General features: G+C 44.1%; 1 pseudogene; it reads right to left on the bottom strand.

Annotated features, from left to right (window-relative positions):
• Positions 1–17,742, bottom strand: part of LOC115129176 (partitioning defective 3 homolog B-like) — a 117,980-nt pseudogene that overhangs the window by 81,494 nt on the left and 18,744 nt on the right.

Raw genomic sequence — 17,742 nt, 5'->3', positions numbered from 1 at the left:
CTCTCCCTCACCCCCCTTCTCTCATCACTCTTTCCCTCTCTCTAATCCACACCAACAGGATTGAGGAGGCAGGCAGGGAGCGGCATCAGCTGCCAGAGGGGCACTGCACCACGGGACACAATAATAGGTTTTCATTACGTTGCAATTTCTCTGAAATAATCCCTTTTCATATTTTATGAGGTCAATTTTCTCCCGGCAGAGAAACGAGAGAGCGGAAGGAAAAAAAAAAGGAAAAAAAGAGAGGGAGAGGAAATGCAGCTGCGACAGAGGGGACAATGGATGAGACTGGCTGTTATATTTGCTGGCTTCACGCGTTACGTTTTCCCTCAAATACAGTAGCCACAAAAAGGTTGGTGGTGTGTGTGCGTGTGTGTGAGCTGTGTGGCTCGAAGCTAAAGAATAATGTGCATATGAATCTGCTTTTATTGTTACAGAGACCCCCCCACCCCCCTGTTCGGAGAGAAGCATCAACGATCTCTCACCCACCCACAGATAAATGTTCTGCTGCTGGGATAGGAATTTGTCGCTGGTGTTGGTGAGCTCAATATGGCTACTGCTCAGTGAATTCCACGGTTTCTTCTCCACGCGTGTGCCTTCATGTACATGACTCAACTAATGTCGGATCAGGTCATGTGGTCAAGGGAAAAACTCCTGGATCTGAATTCAAAACGTGTCTCAGAGTAGAAGTGCCGATTTAGTCCCCTTATGTTCCTTATGATTTCAAAAGCAAAACTGATCCTAGATCAGCACTACTACTCTGAAAGGCTTTATGAATACGGGCCCAGGTGCAACCATTAAGAAAGACTTGAGAGCGAGTGTTTAGGATCACAGTCTTGGCTAAGCCTATTTAACCAACGTCTGATACCTCTGGAATGCTGAAGAAGCCATGCGTGCATCCTAAATGGCACCCTCTTCCCTATTATAGTAAGTCAAATAAATAGCCTTGTAGCATGAGGCAGCTTGATGTATAAGTACACACTCTGGCCAAAAGTTCCGGAATAGGGTGCCATTTGAGATGCAGCCCATGTTTTGCTTGTGCACCCTACAGTCCCCATAAGAAAACATTTGCTAAGCACCAGAGCTTAGATTGCTTATTACTTTTTGCTTAGTGCGAAAAATAAACCCTCAGACTTGACTCAACCAGCTTAACCCCCGTTTGGAAATGGGAAACCTCCCCCTTGTAAAGGGGGTGATCCTTACAAATGTGACACACAGCACAGGGTCACAGTGTCATACAGTCCCCATGCCTCTGGTAACAACCCCCCCCCCATCTCAATCTGTCATTTTCATGAGTGTGAGAGTGAGATAGTGAGAGAGTGTGTGAGAGAGAGAGATCCACAGAGAGAGAGAGAGAAATCCACAGAGAGAGAGAGAGAGATCCACAGAGAGAGAGATCCACAGAGAGAGAGATCCACAGAGAGAAAGAGAGATCCACACAGAGAGAGAGATCCACACAGAGAGAGAGAGATCCACACAGAGAGAGAGATCCACAGAGAGAAAGAGAGAGATCCACAGAGAGAAAGAGAGATCCACACAGTAAGAGAGATCCACAAAGTAAGAGAGATCCACACAGAGAGAGAGAGAGAGAGAGAGATCCACAGAGAGAGAGAGAGAGAGAGAGATCCACAGAGAGAGAGAGAGAGATCCACAGAGAGAGAGAGAGAGATCCACAGAGAGAGAGATCCACAGAGAGAGAGAGAGAGATCCACAGAGAGAGAGAGAGAGAGAGATCCACAGAGAGAGATCCACAGAGAGCGCGAAAAGAAGGAGAAAGATGGACGGAAAGGGAGTGAAAGAACAAGAAAGAAGGAGAGAGATTACGAAAAAGAGAAAGACAAGAGAAGCAGTGAGCAGGATGCGGGGGTCTCTTCCTAATAAAAGCCAATAAATGTGCAGTAGTGGCGGGCAACTAGTTTAGGAGGGGGAACCCAATCCACAACACTAATGAACTGGGATTGGAAACCAGCGACAGGCAAATAAAAAACTTCACAGAAAAGAGAGAGATGGGGGAAGAATGAGAGAAGAGAGCAACAAAAAAAAGGAAGGTGGGAGCAAGAAGAAAAGAGAGGCTAACAGGGTCACCCAGGGGCCAATATGAGGAAATAAGCTGCTGTGCTCTCAGCTTTCAGGGAGAAAGTTGGGTACGACTGAAGGATCCATGCTTGGCACCGACTGGCAGTGTCATGCGGAGACGTGCGCATACGCACGCACACAGAGCAGTGTCAGACTGACTAGACACACAAGTCTAGTTCAGGAATTGTTGTCTTGAAAAGGTCAGGCCTCCCAAGTGGCACAGCGGTCTAAGGCACTGCATCCCAGTGCTTGAGGGGTCACTACAGACCCGGGTTCGATCCCAGGCTGTGTCACAGAGTCCCATAGGGCAGTGCACAATTGGCCCAGCGTCGTCTGGGTTAGGGGAGGGTTTGGCCGGGGTGGGAGCTTTACTTGGCTCATTGCGCTCTAGCGACTCCTTGTGGCGTGCCGGGTGCCTGCAGGCTGACTTCGGTGTGTTAACTCTGACACATAGGTGCAGCTGGCTTCTGGGTTAAGCGGAGGTTAAGGAGCGCGGATTTGGCGGGTCATGTTTCGGGGAACGAATTACTCGACCTTCGCCTCTACCGAGTCCGTTGGGGAGCGATGAGACAAGATCATAATTGAAATTGGGTGAAAAAGAGGGTAAAATACCCCCCAAAATATATAATGTTAAAAAAATTGGCAAACATTTCATGGTCATATGCGTGCATAACATTATAAGACCATTACAATGGGCCCATGTGATAATGTTGAATCTGTGCTTGAAATGCAATAGGGACCTTACAGATGTTGTATGCATGGTGGACAGTGGAAGGGTCAACAAGTGCTCAGCAACAAGGGCCAACAAGTGCTCAGCATATGTGGGAACTCCTTCAAGACTGTTGGAAAAGCGTTCCAGGTGAAGCAGGTTGAGAGAATGCCAAGACTGGGCAAAGCTGTCATCAAGGCAAAGGGTGGCTACTTTGAAGAATCTCAAATATAAAATATACTTTGATTTGTTAAAAAAAAATGGTTACAGTGAAATGTTTGCACACCTACTCATTCCACGGTTATACACACACACACACACACGTATATTATATATAATAACAAAAATATTTACACAACATGTAATAGTTTCATTGATTTTACTGAGTGACAGACACTCATATGAGGAAATCAGTCAATTGAAATAAATTCAATAGGCCCTAATCTATGGATTTCATGACTGGGAATACAGATATGCATCTGTTGGTCATAGATATTTTAAAATAAAATAAATAGGCCTCAGGATCTCGGCATGTTATTTTTGTGCATTCAAATTGCCATCGATCAAATACAATTGTGCTCATTGTCCGTAGCTTATGCTTGCCCATACCATAACCCCACCACAGGGCACTCCGTTCACAACATTGACATCAGCAAACAGAAATTCAATATAAATCTTTTTTTGAAAAGTGATTTTTAAACTGAATGCAATATTCATTCAAGTCCGTTTCAAATCATGAAATATAATACTGAATTTATGAATAAAATTATTCAATTTGAGCATTACAAATTTAAAAAATAATACATTCAAATTCAATACCAATTAAAAACTATGGAATTCAAATGCAATTTCGGTTGGCACTGAAATCCCTCCATATCGGAATGTGAGTGCATGTGTGCAACACTGTGTACTCACCCAGGTCCGTGCTCTTAGAGTTCCTTGTCTGAGGGTAGTCCGTCTGCCTGGGTTGCTGTGCTCTCTGTGTGTCTGGGTGAAGGGGACCCTCAGGAGAATAGGGAGTCTTGTTCCGCTCACTGAGAAAAACCACCACAGATTATAATCAACACTACTAACATTGTAGCCTGTACTTTTGTTATGTCCTATTTTAATGTTTAACCTCGCTTTCATAGTGTATTTTATGTAAATATACTTTTAGTGTTACTTATTTTCCAGCAGTGGTGGCAAGGGTAGTGGGGGGGGTGCATTGCTACTAGCATTAGAGCAATAACATTGTAGCTGTTTCTATAGACTTCCAGTCATTGAGCCAATGACAGTCCATTTAAAAGAATGTCTTGGCAAAAAATGATTATACAACAACATTTACAAAATATTTTTTGTAGTGGTGGCAGTGGGCCACCTAAACACATATATTCAAATCTTACACATGTATTAGCTAATTTTCCCCCAACATGGGACACCACCTAACTTGGGACACTCTAGCGGTTAGAGGATTAAATCACCTCGAGCTCAACATTTAAATGGACTGGAAAATAACAGTAAGTTTTGCGACTAAAGATTTTCATTGCAATTTATCTAAGTTGAGTTAGGTTGAGAGAGTTTTCAATATATATATATATGCTGGCCCACGTTGACTCCAATGCTTTCCACAGTTGTGTCAAGTTGGCTGGATGTCCTTTGGGTGGTAGATCCATTCTTGATACACACGGGAAACTGTTGAGCATGAAAAACCCAGCAGAGCTGCAGTTCTTGACACAAACTGGTACACCTGGCACCTACAACCATATCCTTCATCTACACTGAGCAAAGTGGAATTAACAAGTGCCATCAGTAAGGGATAATAGCTTTCACCTGGATTAGCCTGGTCAGTCTGTCATGGAGAGCAGGTGTTTTTAATGTTTTGTATACTCAGTGTATAACATAGTTGTGTCATGATCTGAGCTGAATCATACATCACTTATTCGAAAGGACTGGACAGGTGAAAGCTAAAGTACGTGGTGGAACCCATGCGTCCACCTATCCAATCATGGTCGTATTCACTAGGAACCAAATGGAAGCAAGTTTGTTTTCGTGCAGAATTTTTTGCTATGATGTACACTAATGAATATGACCAATGTATAATTTTAAAGCAACGCGTCCCAAATGGCAATCTATTCCCTATTTAGTGCAATACTTTTGACCTGGTCTGGAATTCAAACGGGGCCACAGTGTAATGACCTCCGGTGAGGTTGTGTTGTGCATGGGAGTTTAGCGTTCGTCTCCTCCACGGAGCCAGGCAAAGGTGTCGAGGGGAAATCCTCCTCTATCTCTTCCTCGTGATGGGCGTAGCCACCGTTAGTGGGAGGAGCTGGACGGGGAGAGGATATGGACAAACAGCACAGACAGACACATATCAATCAGAAATTCCACCAGTGACCAGTGCCTTTAAAAGAGTAGGATGGAGTGTTTAATCTAAGACCAGTTTTGAGTCTATCGCCCTAAAGACTACGGTTAAGATTGAGGGTGGTTAAGCTGAACCTAGATCAGTGCTGACTGGCAACTTCTACTCTACTACTACTGTGTCACGCATACAGGAAATCTCAGACACATGAATGAGGTCTATGCCATGTAAATGCAGGATCACATTTGGCAAAAGTCCTGTTATAAGAGGAGAAATATATCTTCCTCTGGCTGGAGCTAAAGCAGTCATCACTTTTCATGAAGGGCCACTGAGACAGGAGGCATTGGATATGTCCCAAATGGCACCCTATTTCCTATATAGTCCAATACTTCTGAGCCCGATGGGTGCCATTTGGTATACAGCCATTGCGTTGGAAGCTGTGTCAATGCTAGTTGTCTCTAAGACTGCCTGCCTAGGAGAGTAATGCAGTAGACCTAAACACACTCAATCAACTGACGGAGACAAACAGTATTGAGGGATAGATTTTCAACTGTGTGCACGCAAGCACATACACAATGGAAATGAATGCAACTGATTCTCCTTGAATAATGGATCCATACTTCATTTAGCTGAGCAAGGCCAACTCTGTACGTCTCATGAAACATGTACAGAATACACACACACACTTTCCGTATTGACTGTCTTAAAGTAATGAACTGTTGTTTCTCTTTGCTTATTTGAGCCGTTCTTGCCATAATATGGACTTGGTCTTTCACCAAATAGGGCTATCTTCTGTATACCACCCCTACCGTGTCACAACATAACTGATTGTCTCAAACACATTAAGAAGGAAAGAAATTCCACAAATTAACAAGTTAAATCTGTTAATTGAAATACATTCCATTTGACTAACTCATGAAGCTGGTTGAGAGAATGCCTGGTTGAGAGTGTGCAAAGCTGTCATCAAGGCAAAAGTTGGTACTATATATATAGTACCAGTAAATATATGTATGTATGCATGTATACTACTGTTCAAAAGTTTGGGGTCATTTAGAAAATGTACTTGATTTTTTAAGAAAGCACATTTTTTTATCCATTAAAATAACCTAAAATTGATTAGAAATACAGTGCAGACATTGTTAATGTTGTAAATGACAATTGTAGCTGGAAGCGGCTGACTTTCTATGGAATATCTACATAGATGTATAGAGGCCCATTATCAGCAACCATCACTCCTGTGTTCCAATGGCACGTTGTGTTAGCTAATCCAAGTTGGTCATTTTAAAAGGCTAATTGATCATTAGAACACCCTTTTGCAATAATGTTAGCACAGCTGAAAACTATTGTCCTGATTAAAGAAGCAATAAAACTGGCCTTCTTTAGACTAGTTGAGTATCTGGAGCATCAGCATTTGTGGGTTTATTACAGGCTCAAAATGGCCAGAAAGAAAGAACATTCTTCTGAAACTCGTCCGTCTATTCTTGTTCTGAGAAATGAAGGCTATTCCATGCGAGAAATTGCCAAGAAACTGAAGATCTTGTACAACGCTGTGTACTACTCCCTTCACAGAACAGCACAAACTGGCCCTAACCAGAATAGAAAGAGAAGTAGGAGGCCCCGGTGTACAACTGAGCAAGAGGACAAGTACATTAAAGTGTCTAGTTTGAGAAACAGACAGCTCACAAGTCCTCAACTGACAGCTTCATTAAATAGTACCCACAAAACACCAGTCTCAACGTAAACAGTGAAGAGGCAACTCTGGGATGCAGGCCTTCTAGGTTCTTTTGCCCATCTTAATCTTTTATTTTTATTGGCCAATCTGAGATTTGGCTTTTCTTTCCATCATCCCGGAGTCGCCTCTTCCCTGTTGATGTTGAGACTGGTGTTTTGTGGGTACTATTTAATGAAGCTGCCAGTTGAGGACTTGTGAGGCGTCTGTTTCTACACTGTATTTCTGATCATATCCATGCATGTTATTTTGATGGACCAAAAATGAGTTTTTCTTTCAAAAACAGGGAAATGTCTAAGTGACCCCGAACTTTTAAAGGGTAGTGTACACACACACACACACACACACACATAGAAACTCAGCATAAAAAGAAACATCCCTTTTTCAGGACCCTGTCTTTCAAAGATATTTTGTAAAAATCCAAATAACTTCACAGATCTTCATTGTAAAGGGTTTAAACACTGTTTCCCATGCTTGTTCAATGAACCATAAACAATGAATGAAAATGCACCTGTGGAACGGCCGTTAAGAGACTAACAGCTTACAGACGGTAGGCAATTAAGGTCAGTTATGAAAACTTAGGACACTAAAGAGGCCTTTCTACTGACTCTGAAAAACACCAAAAGAAAGATGCCCAGGGTCCCTGCTCATCTGCGTAAACGTGCCTTAGGCAAGCTGCAAGGAGGCATGAGGACTGCAGATGTGGCCAGGGCAATAAATTGCAATGGCCGTACTGTGAGATGCTAAAGACCGCGCTACAGGGAGACAGGACGCACAGCTGATCATGCTCGCAGTGGCAGACCACGTGTAACAACACCTGCACAGGATCAGTACATCTGAACATCACACCTGCGGGACAGGTACAGGACAGTAACAACAACTGCCCGAGTTACACCAGGAACGCACAATCCCTCCATCAGTGCTCAGTCTGTCCGCAATAGGCTGAGAGAGGCTGGACTGAGGGCTTGTAGGCCTGTTGTAAGGCAGGTCCTCACCAGACATCACCGGCAACAACGTCGCCTATGGGCACAAACCCACCCAAAGACAGGGTCCTGAAAAGGGACGTTTCTTTTTTGCTGAGTTTATATATTAACACAAACTGTACAAAAATATAAAAACAACATGTAACAATTTGAAAAATTTGACCTAGTTACAGTTTGTATAAGGAATTGTGTACAGATGTTTGTGACATGCATTATCATGCATGACAATGGCTCTCGTCATCTCTGTGCATTCAAATTGTCATTGATACAATGCAATTGTGTTCGTTGTCCTTAGTTTATGCCTGCCCATATCATAACCCCACCGCCACCATGGGACACCTTGTTCACAACCAGTCACCCGCATGACGCCATACACGTGGTCTGCAGTTGAGGCCGGTTGGACATACTGCCAAATTCTCTAAAACAACGGAGGTGGCTTAAGGTAGAGAAATGAACATTCAATTATCTGGCAATATCTCTAGTGGACATTCCTGCAGTCAGCATGCCAATTGCAATCGCCTTCAAAACTTGATCCATATGTAGCATTTTAGAGCGGCCTTTTATTGTCCCCCAGCACAAGGTGCACCAGTGCAATGATCAAGCTGTTTAATCAGATTCTTGATATGCCACACCTGTTAGGTGGATGGATTATCTTGGCAAAAGGGGAAATGCTCAATAACAGGAATATAAACAAATTTGTGCACAAAATATAAACGTCTTTTCTGGATATGGAACATTTCAGCTCATGGAATATGGGACCAACACTTTACATGTTGCGTTTATATTTTTGTTCAGGGTATATAACGGTTGTGATAAAGCCGCTGTACACTGTTTGTTTTTATGGCAAGTGTGAATGTTTGCGTCTGTGTGTATACTATATTCATCTGTGTGTGTGTAAGTCAAGCACCAGTATGAGTGTGCTCATCTCTTCCCTAGTTCAGGCCCTACTGTGTCCTCTCACCTCCAAAGCTGGGACCATGGACGGCTGGGGGCTGGGACCGTTGCTGTGGTGGTGGGACTCCAGGGCTGCAGCTAGAGCCGGGGTTCCGGAGGGGCCGTCTGGGATCTGGTGGCTAGCCGCCTCCTGGCTCTCCTGTCACAGCCAGGGGGAGAGGAGCAGAGGTCAGTGCATTGCATTAGGGCCTAGGGAGTTTTTCCTGCTCCTAGGGAGTTTTTCCTGATCACTTGATTTGGAATGGCCCAGAGTTTTCCCACAATGGATGCACATTGAATGTGTTTTTAAGTTTTCATGTGAGAGGTATGTAAAAGGTACATATATAAAATATGAGAAGGATGACACTGGACATTAAATCAGAGTGAGAAAAATATATATGTGCTTTTTAATTGAAAAGGTATGAGGACAATAAGTGCATAGTATAGATGCACATATGTCGTGCTGAAGTGTACTTACGATCATAGAATATCTTTGAGAATCAGAGTACTATATCTATGACTACAGTCGGAGACACAGTAGCCGCTTACCCACTATCGTTCTACTTCCGTTCGAGCCACAGTGGGCTAGCGTCAGAGAAGCTTGAAAACCGAGAAACTCAACACGCCAGTGAATGAGTGTGCCACTCTTCCATTGACTTCAGTCGGAATCTTCCTCATGCTCTCATGAGAGACCACAGGAAGTAATCAAATCGCTTATTTGGTCTATCGATTTTCAAGCTTATCTGGCGGCAGCATGCACTGGCTCGCATGGAAGTAGTGTCAGTTTCTGAACGGCTATTTCACAGAATCAATGCACTATACACACACTCTACCTGATGCACTGTACAAGAACTCTACCTATTTCATATTGAAATCATAACGGACATCTTCCCATTGGCTTACATTGTGTTTCATCAGTGAGAGGACAATAGCGCCACTGAGACTCACTGTTTGGTTGAGGGTTCGTAAATAGCGTAACTACATGAATCCCTCATGCTGATGACAGGCATGTTATTGAACAGTCTCCACCGCCACAGAGGAACAGGCGGAAAAGCACCCTCTGGGCCCCGGTCAAAAGTAGCGCGCTATGTAGGGAATAGGACACCATTTGGGACGCAACCAGACAGATAGGAAGGGCTGGTGGCAAAGTGAGATGTACCGCAGATAAGATATGCCTCTCCTTTGAGAGCGATGTGTGGTGGGATCTACAGCTGTCACACACACAGGCGCACACACACACACACAAATAAATGGATAGACACAAAATCACCCACACCCAGTCTCTCTCGAACTCTGTGGGTGTGTGGCTATGGGCTTTGCATCATCGCCACATTATACGTAATGAGCAGTGGTGGCGTTGCACGCTCACCGTCTCTATGTGATAACTCTTTTCATTAGGCCATCATCCTCATATCAAAGGGGATTTTCATTGTGTGCGTTCGGTAGCACAGTGTGTGAGTTAGGCTTTGGGGGGTGTCCGTTGTGCTTTTGTTCCTGCGTGCAGTCACACACGTTCCCAATGGTATCATTAGCCGGCAAACCACAGCTCTTTACATGTATTACTGTCACACACACACACATCTTAGTCTGTCAGAACGGCTCTCACACACACACACACACACACACGGTACTGCTCCATCCACCCATCTGTCTCATGGGGCTTTGACAGCCAGGCAGAGCCATCAAAGAAGCCAGAGAGGAGCTCACATCCTAATCCGCAGAACAATAAGAACCTGCTGGTCAACACAATGAGGCTATGGAGGAACACGCCACCAAACGCACACGGTGTCCCCCAACACCCGCTCCTCGGAGTTGGGTAGGGTGAGCGAGAGAGAGAGAGGTGGGGGTCCTGGAGCTACCCTCAAGGCTTTGGTCTTTCATCTTGGGGTCTCGTGGTCTGATAAGATTAGACCTGGTGTGTGTGTGGATTGCTGAGTGAACATAGGCTGAGGCCTACCGAGAAATGCAGTGAGAACTGCACTGGCAGTTATACAATTTTCCTACAGGCTCTGAGGGAGCACAAACACAATGTCTTTTTCTGCCGATTTGGAAGGATGTGGGGTAGGGATATCTTGCACCCACATACATAATTTTCCATGCCAATTTCCTAAGACCGCACCACTTGGTGTGGCCAAGGAGAGACTGACAGGAGGACACAAAAGGGGCGGGTCATTGGTCACACCCATTTAATCCCATAACCCCCTGCTGTCTCATCTCATTCTCCACCCTGCCCCTCCATTATACACTACCATCAGCCATTAACACCGTAATAGTTCATTTTTTTCTAGTCTTTCTTCTTCCACTAATAGCTACCTCGTCACGGTTCACAATGCTTCTGAATGGCTGTTGTGATTAACCAAGGTACAGCTGTTCACTAGGAATGGGATTCAAACTTTTTTTTTTTTTTTACTCGGGGGGGCCCCCCCCTCCCAGCATTGGGGAACATCCCGCGCCACCCGTGCGCACGTGTCACAAAAACTATTTTTTTTAGCTGACATGATCTAGTTAATCTGGACATTTCTGATAAGTTATAAAATAGCTCTCCAAGGTATATAATGACTAACGTGACAAGAGGAAGTGATGATACACTACCCAATTTCCAACTTTCAAGAGGAAGTTTAAAAGCAAGAGCGAGTTCGCCCCTACATTTATTAACTGAGAATGAGAACAAATCAGTAACAAAAACCTAAATAATTGGTAGTAGTGCAAAAAACAACTAAGTATGGCAGCCTGTCTGTATTATATTGTCATGAGTCCGCTTTTCTGTCATATTGCTATAGGCGCTTACATACTGCTCTTCCCTTTTCTGACCGTGGAATTCTGAAGTGCATATACTCATAGAAAGAGGATAGTGCAGTAAACTACACAGTAGTAGAAAACGTGATCATCACTAAGGGGAAATGGGTTTTTCCAAATTTCTTTGGCTTCTTTAGATGAGACTCAGTGAGTCACTTGACTGTGTGTGTTAGGGGTCGGTATGGGGGATAAGGGACGATACCCAGCGGAGAGAGAGAAAGAATAAAGGCCAGAGTGAGAATGAGACAAAGATGGAAACAAATCATTCCAAAGAGAGATGGATAGGTCTATAAACATCAGGGAAAGAGAGGAAAGGAGTACTAGCCATTAGAAAGGAATCACCACCCCACCACCACAGTGAAACAGACAGCATGCAAGAGGAAGACTTTTTATTGAACAAAGGACTATTGTGAGATTAAAACCATAACATTGAGTGACTAGTCTGGTGACAAATGAACAACACAAAAATAATGAAAATAAATAAGTTCGCAAATACAAGGAACAGAACAGGTTTAACAAGCATTTCAGGGATAATGGTAATATTACCCGATTGTCAATAGCATTGCAGACAAAGATTTGAAGACAGTGAAACAACAGTGCCCATTTTTGTGAGGTACAACTATTGTCTACAAAATTATTGGTAACTTCTTAATAATGATCATTAATAAGCAATTCATTATTTATAAGTAGTGCACAGACATTGTTTTTCTCCTGAGTTTTAGTCACAGTGGGTTTCTGGTTAACAGTCATTGCCTGTATGAAGGTGGTCATTGTGGGAAGAGGGAACAGTTTGGGAAGGGGAAAGAGTTAATGCTGCACACACAGACACCTCACATAGATACACACGTATCAGTAAATGCACACACACACATATATATATAAATATCCGCACAAACATGTGTGTGTTCTCTCAAAGTCCTCCCGAGAGCCTGCGGTGGTGATGTCGCATCAGGTCCTGGTTGTGTGTGTAGTTGGATCCCTGTGTGTCTCTGTTTCTGTCTAAGTGGTTGTGTGTTTTGTCGTGTCTGTGTAAGTCACCGTACATTGCCCCTGTCAGCATCCTTATGCTCTCTGCATAGGCATGTGTGTTGCTGATGTGTATGTTGTCGGGTGAGTGGCTACGTGTGTGCCTTTAGAGTATCTGTGTGTGTTGCTCTGTACCTTGCTGTGTGCTCCTTGCATGTGTTTGTGTATGTTACCGAGTGTTGGACTACGCAAGTTCCCTTGCGTTGTGTACCTGTGTATATCACTAAGTGTATAGCTTTGCGCTGAGCCCTGCATATATCTGTGCCTGTATCGGAGACCCCTCGGGTCAGAGGCTTGCCAGCGAAGTAGTGAACCGTGGCGATCGTTGTCCCTGTGCCCTGTTCTTAGCGTACCTGTGCGTTGGCGCTGTGGGCGGAGCCAGATGAGGGGGCGGCGCGGAGGAGCACCAATTGGATGGTGCCGCGGGCATTGCCCTCCCAGGACATGGAGTGGCGTAGGGTCTCCATAGCGACGTGGTTGGAGAACTCCAGCAGCTCCTCGCCGTTCACCACAATCAGCTGGTCGTTGACCCGCAGGCGGCCGTCCTGGAGAGGGGAGTCGGTGGGAAATAGTAGAGGTGGGGGAGAGCAGTGAGAGAGAAAGAGAGGGGTAGGAACAATGATAGAGTGAAAGAAGCATGGAGAAATTAAGGAGAGAGAGAGACAAGGAGGTGGAGAGAGATAATTTGTATGTAGTAGCTACTGTTCTAGAGACCAAGACACACACACACATATATATATGTGCCACCAGCCCCATCAAGCCATTAGTCACCACTGACCTCAGTCATTAAGCAGCCCGCGCCGGGCCCTGACCTCTCACACCACCAATAACCTTCTGATCCTATCAGATCACACACAATTTCAAAGACATGCAAGCAAGCACACACACCAAGTAACACGTACAGGCAAGCAGAAGCCCACACACACACACAGAGAATTACACATACGTGTGTGAGCAAGCGCACACACACACACACTTTAGACATGCACAAACAGGAAGTCAGACACAAACACACACACGTTTGTTTCACTATCCTTGTGGGGACCAAACAATTGATTTTTAAAATCCTATTTTCCAGGCCTCCCGGGTGGCGCAGTGGTTCAGCGCCAGCTGTGCCACCAGTGACTCTGGGTTCGCGCCCAGGCTCTGTTATAACCGGCCGCGACCGGGAGGTCCGTGGGGCGACGCACAATTGGCCTAGCGTCGTCCGGGTTAGGGAGGGTTTGGCTGGTAGGGATGTACTTGTCTTATCGTGCACCAGCGACTCCTGTGGCGGGCCATGTGCAGTGCGCGCTAACCAAGGTTGCCAGGTGCACAGTGTTTCCTCGGACACATTGGTACGGCTGGCTTCCTGGTTGGATGTGCGCTGTGTTAAGAAGCAGTGCGGCTTGGTTGGGTTGTGTATCGGAGGACGCATGACTTTCAACCTTCATCTCTCCTGAGCCCGTACGGGAGTTGTAGCGATGAGACAAGATAGTAGATACTAAACAATTGGATACCACGAAATTGGGAAGAAAAAGGGGTAAAATTTTAAAAAACTACAACAAAAAAAATCTAATTTTTCCTAACCATAACCCTAACCTTAACACCAAACCTAACAAGAGGTCAACCGATTTTTCAGTGCCGATACCGATATCGATTATTGGAGGACCAAAAAAAGCAGATTTTAAAATGTATTTGTAATAATGACAATTACAACAATACTGAATGAACACTTATTTTAACAATATAATATATCAATAAAATCAATTTAGCCTCAAATAAATAATGAAACATGTTCAATTTGGTTTAAATAATGCAAAAACAAAGTGTTGGAGAAGAAAGTAAAAGTTCAATATGTGCCATGTAAGAAAGCTAACGTTTAAGTTCCTTGCTCAGAACATGAGAACATATGGCAAGCTGGTGGTTCCTTTTAACATGAGTCTTTAATATTCCCAGGTAAGAAGTTTTAGGTTGTAGTTATTATAGGAATTATAGGACTATATATATCATTAACCTTTGACCATTGGATGTTCTTATAGGCACTTTAGTATTGCCAGTGTAACAGTATAGCTTCCGTCCCTCTCCTCGCCCCTACCTGGGCTCCAACCAGAAACACGTCGACAACAGCCACCCTCGAAGCAGCGTTACCATGCAGAGCAAGGGAGACAACCCCTCCAAGGCTCAGAGCGAGTGACGTTTGAAACGCTATTAGTGCGCACTAACTAGCTAGCCATTTCACTTCGGTTACACCAGCCTCAACTCGGGAGTTGATAGGCTTGAAGTCATAAACAGCGCAATGCTTGACGCACAATGAAGAGCTGCTGGCAAAATGCACGAAAGTGCGGTTTGAATGAATGTTTACACACCTGCTTCTGTCTACCACCGCTCAGTCAGATACTTGTATGCTCAGTCAGATTATATGCAACGCAGGACACGCTAGATAATATCTAGTAATATCATCAACCATGTGTAGTTAACTAGTGATTATGATTGATTGTTTTTATAAGATAAGTTTAATGCTAGCTAGCAACTTACCTTGGCTTACTGCATTCGCGTAACAGGCAGTCGCCTTGTGGAGTGCACAGGGACTAGTTAACTACATCTTGCAAGATTGGATCCCCCGAGCTGACAAGGTGAAAATCTGTCGTTCTGCCCCTGAACGAGGCAGTTGACCCACCATTCCTAGGCCGTCATTGAAAATAAGAATGTGTTCTTAACTGACTTGTCTAGTTAAATAAAGATTAAATAAAGGTGTAAAAATATATATAAATAAATCATTTTAAAAAATAGGCAAAATCGGTGTCCAAAAAATATCCCAAAACTTGAAAAATCGGCCCTAATTAAATCGGCCATTCCGATTACTCGGTCGACCTCTAAACCTAACCTCAATTCTAACCCTAAAGTTAAATAAATTCACAAATGTACCTAACCCTAACCCTCTTTCCTTGTGGGGACCAGCAAAATGTCTCAACTTCTGGTCCTCACAAGGAAACTGACTTCCACATGACTTCTGGTCCCCACAAGAATAGTAACCATCCCCCCCACACACAAACAAACAAAAACACACAAACACTGTCAGAATTGGGTTAGGTCCCAGTTTCAGTGTGAGGCTGTGGCTTCTCCTCCCCTGGCTGCCTGTAGAGAGACAGCCAGAGAGAGAGACACTGGGGACAGATGGATTGTCTCAGCCCTCCCTGCACACGCTCATTAGCTAGCCTCTTTAGAGTTTTCAATTAGCATTCACACACACACACACACACAGCGCAGGGAGAGAGCCTGCGACAACGGACAACACGCACATGCAACACACAAGAAGAGAGAGACACGCGCACATACACACCTCAGCCCCCCAAACATACGCACTTTCAATTTATGCTAAAATATCTCATCAACTTTCTCTCGCTCCAAGTTTGCCTTTTTTAAATCTCTCTCAATCCCCTTTCTTCCCTGTTTCTTGTTTTTGAAAAAGGGTTTGACTAAAACATTTTGAGAAGGCAACCAGAAGAGGAGATAGAAGATCTCTTTTCAGGGTTTTTCTTTATTTTTACTATTTTCTACATTGTAGAATAATGGTGAAGATATCAAAACTAGGAAATGACACATGGAATCATGTAGTAACCAGAAAAGTCTGAAAGAAATCCAAATATATTTTATATTTGAGATTCTTCAAAGTAGCTACCCTTTGCCTTGATGACAGATTTGCAGTCTTGGAATTCTCTCAACCAGCTTCATGAGGTAGTCATCTGGAATGCATTTCAATTAACAGGTGTGCCTTGTTAAAAGTTCATTTGTGGAAATTATTTCCTTCTTAATGCGTTTGAGACACTCAGTTGTGTTGTGACAAGGTAGGGTTGGTATACAGAAGATGGCCCTATTTGGTAAAAGACCAGGTCCATATTACGGCAAGAACAGCTCAAATAAGCAAAGAGAAACGACATGAAGGTCAGTCAATTTGGAAAATGTTGAAAAACCATCAAGCACTATGATGAAACTGGCTCTCATGAGGACTGCCATAGGAAAGGAAGACCCAGAGTGATCAGCCCCCTCTTGTTCACCCATGACTGCGTGGCAAGCATGCCTCCAACTCAATCATCAATTATGCAAACTACAGTGGTAGGCTTGATTACCAACAACGATGAGACAGCCTATAGGGAGGAGGTGAGGGCTCTGGCAGTGTGGTGCCAGGAAAATAACCTCTCAACGTCAACAAAATTAAGGAGATGATCGTGGACTTCAGGAAACTGCAGAGGGAGCACCCCCCTATCCATGTCGATGGGACCGCAATGGAGAAGGTGGAAAGCATCAAGTTCACAAACTTTTACAGATGCACAATTGAGAGCATCATGTCGGGCTGTATCACCGCCTGGTACAGCAACTGCACCTCCAACAACCGCAAAGCTCTCCAGAGGGTGGTGTGGTCTGCCCAACGCATTACTGGGGGCAAACTTCCCGCCCTCCTTGATACCTACAGCACCTGATGCCATAGGAAGGCCAAAAAGACGTCAGCCACCCGAGCCACTGCCTGTTCACCCAGCTATCATCCAGAAGGAGAGGTCAGTACTGGTGCATCAAAGCTGGGACCAAAAGACTGAAAAACAGCTTCTGTCTCAAGGCCATCAGACTGCTAAACAGCCATCACTAGCACATCAGAGGCTGCTGCCTATAGACATAGATTAGGAATCACTGGCCACTTTAAGGAAATGAAACACTAGCCACTTTAATAATGTCTCTGTATCTTGCATTACTCATCTCATATGTGTAAACTGTACTCTATACTATTCTACAGCATCTTAGTCACTTTAATTGTTTGTAAATATTGCATCACGCATCTCATATATATATATACTGTACTCTGTACTATGCCGCTACCTTAGTCCAACGCCGCTCTGACTTATGTATATATATCCTTAATCCATTCCTTACTTAGATGTCACATTCTGACCTTAGTTCCTTTGATTTGTCTTTTGTTTTGGTATGGTCAGGGCGTGAGTTGGGTGGGTTGTCTATGTTAGTTTGTCTATGATTTTCTATTTCTGTGTTTGGCCTGGTATGGTTCTCAATCAGAGGCAGCTGTCAATCGTTGTCCCTGATTAAGAACCATATTTAGGTAGCCTGTTTTCCATTGTGTTTTGTGGGTGGTTGTTTCCTGTTTAGTGTTTTTGTTTCACATTTC

This window comes from Oncorhynchus nerka, linkage group LG5 (genome assembly GCF_034236695.1).
Source record: "Oncorhynchus nerka isolate Pitt River linkage group LG5, Oner_Uvic_2.0, whole genome shotgun sequence".
Classification (NCBI taxonomy): Eukaryota; Metazoa; Chordata; class Actinopteri; order Salmoniformes; family Salmonidae; genus Oncorhynchus; species Oncorhynchus nerka.
The sequence above is the reverse complement of the archived record's forward strand: the minus strand, read 5'-3'. Positions and strand labels throughout refer to the sequence as shown.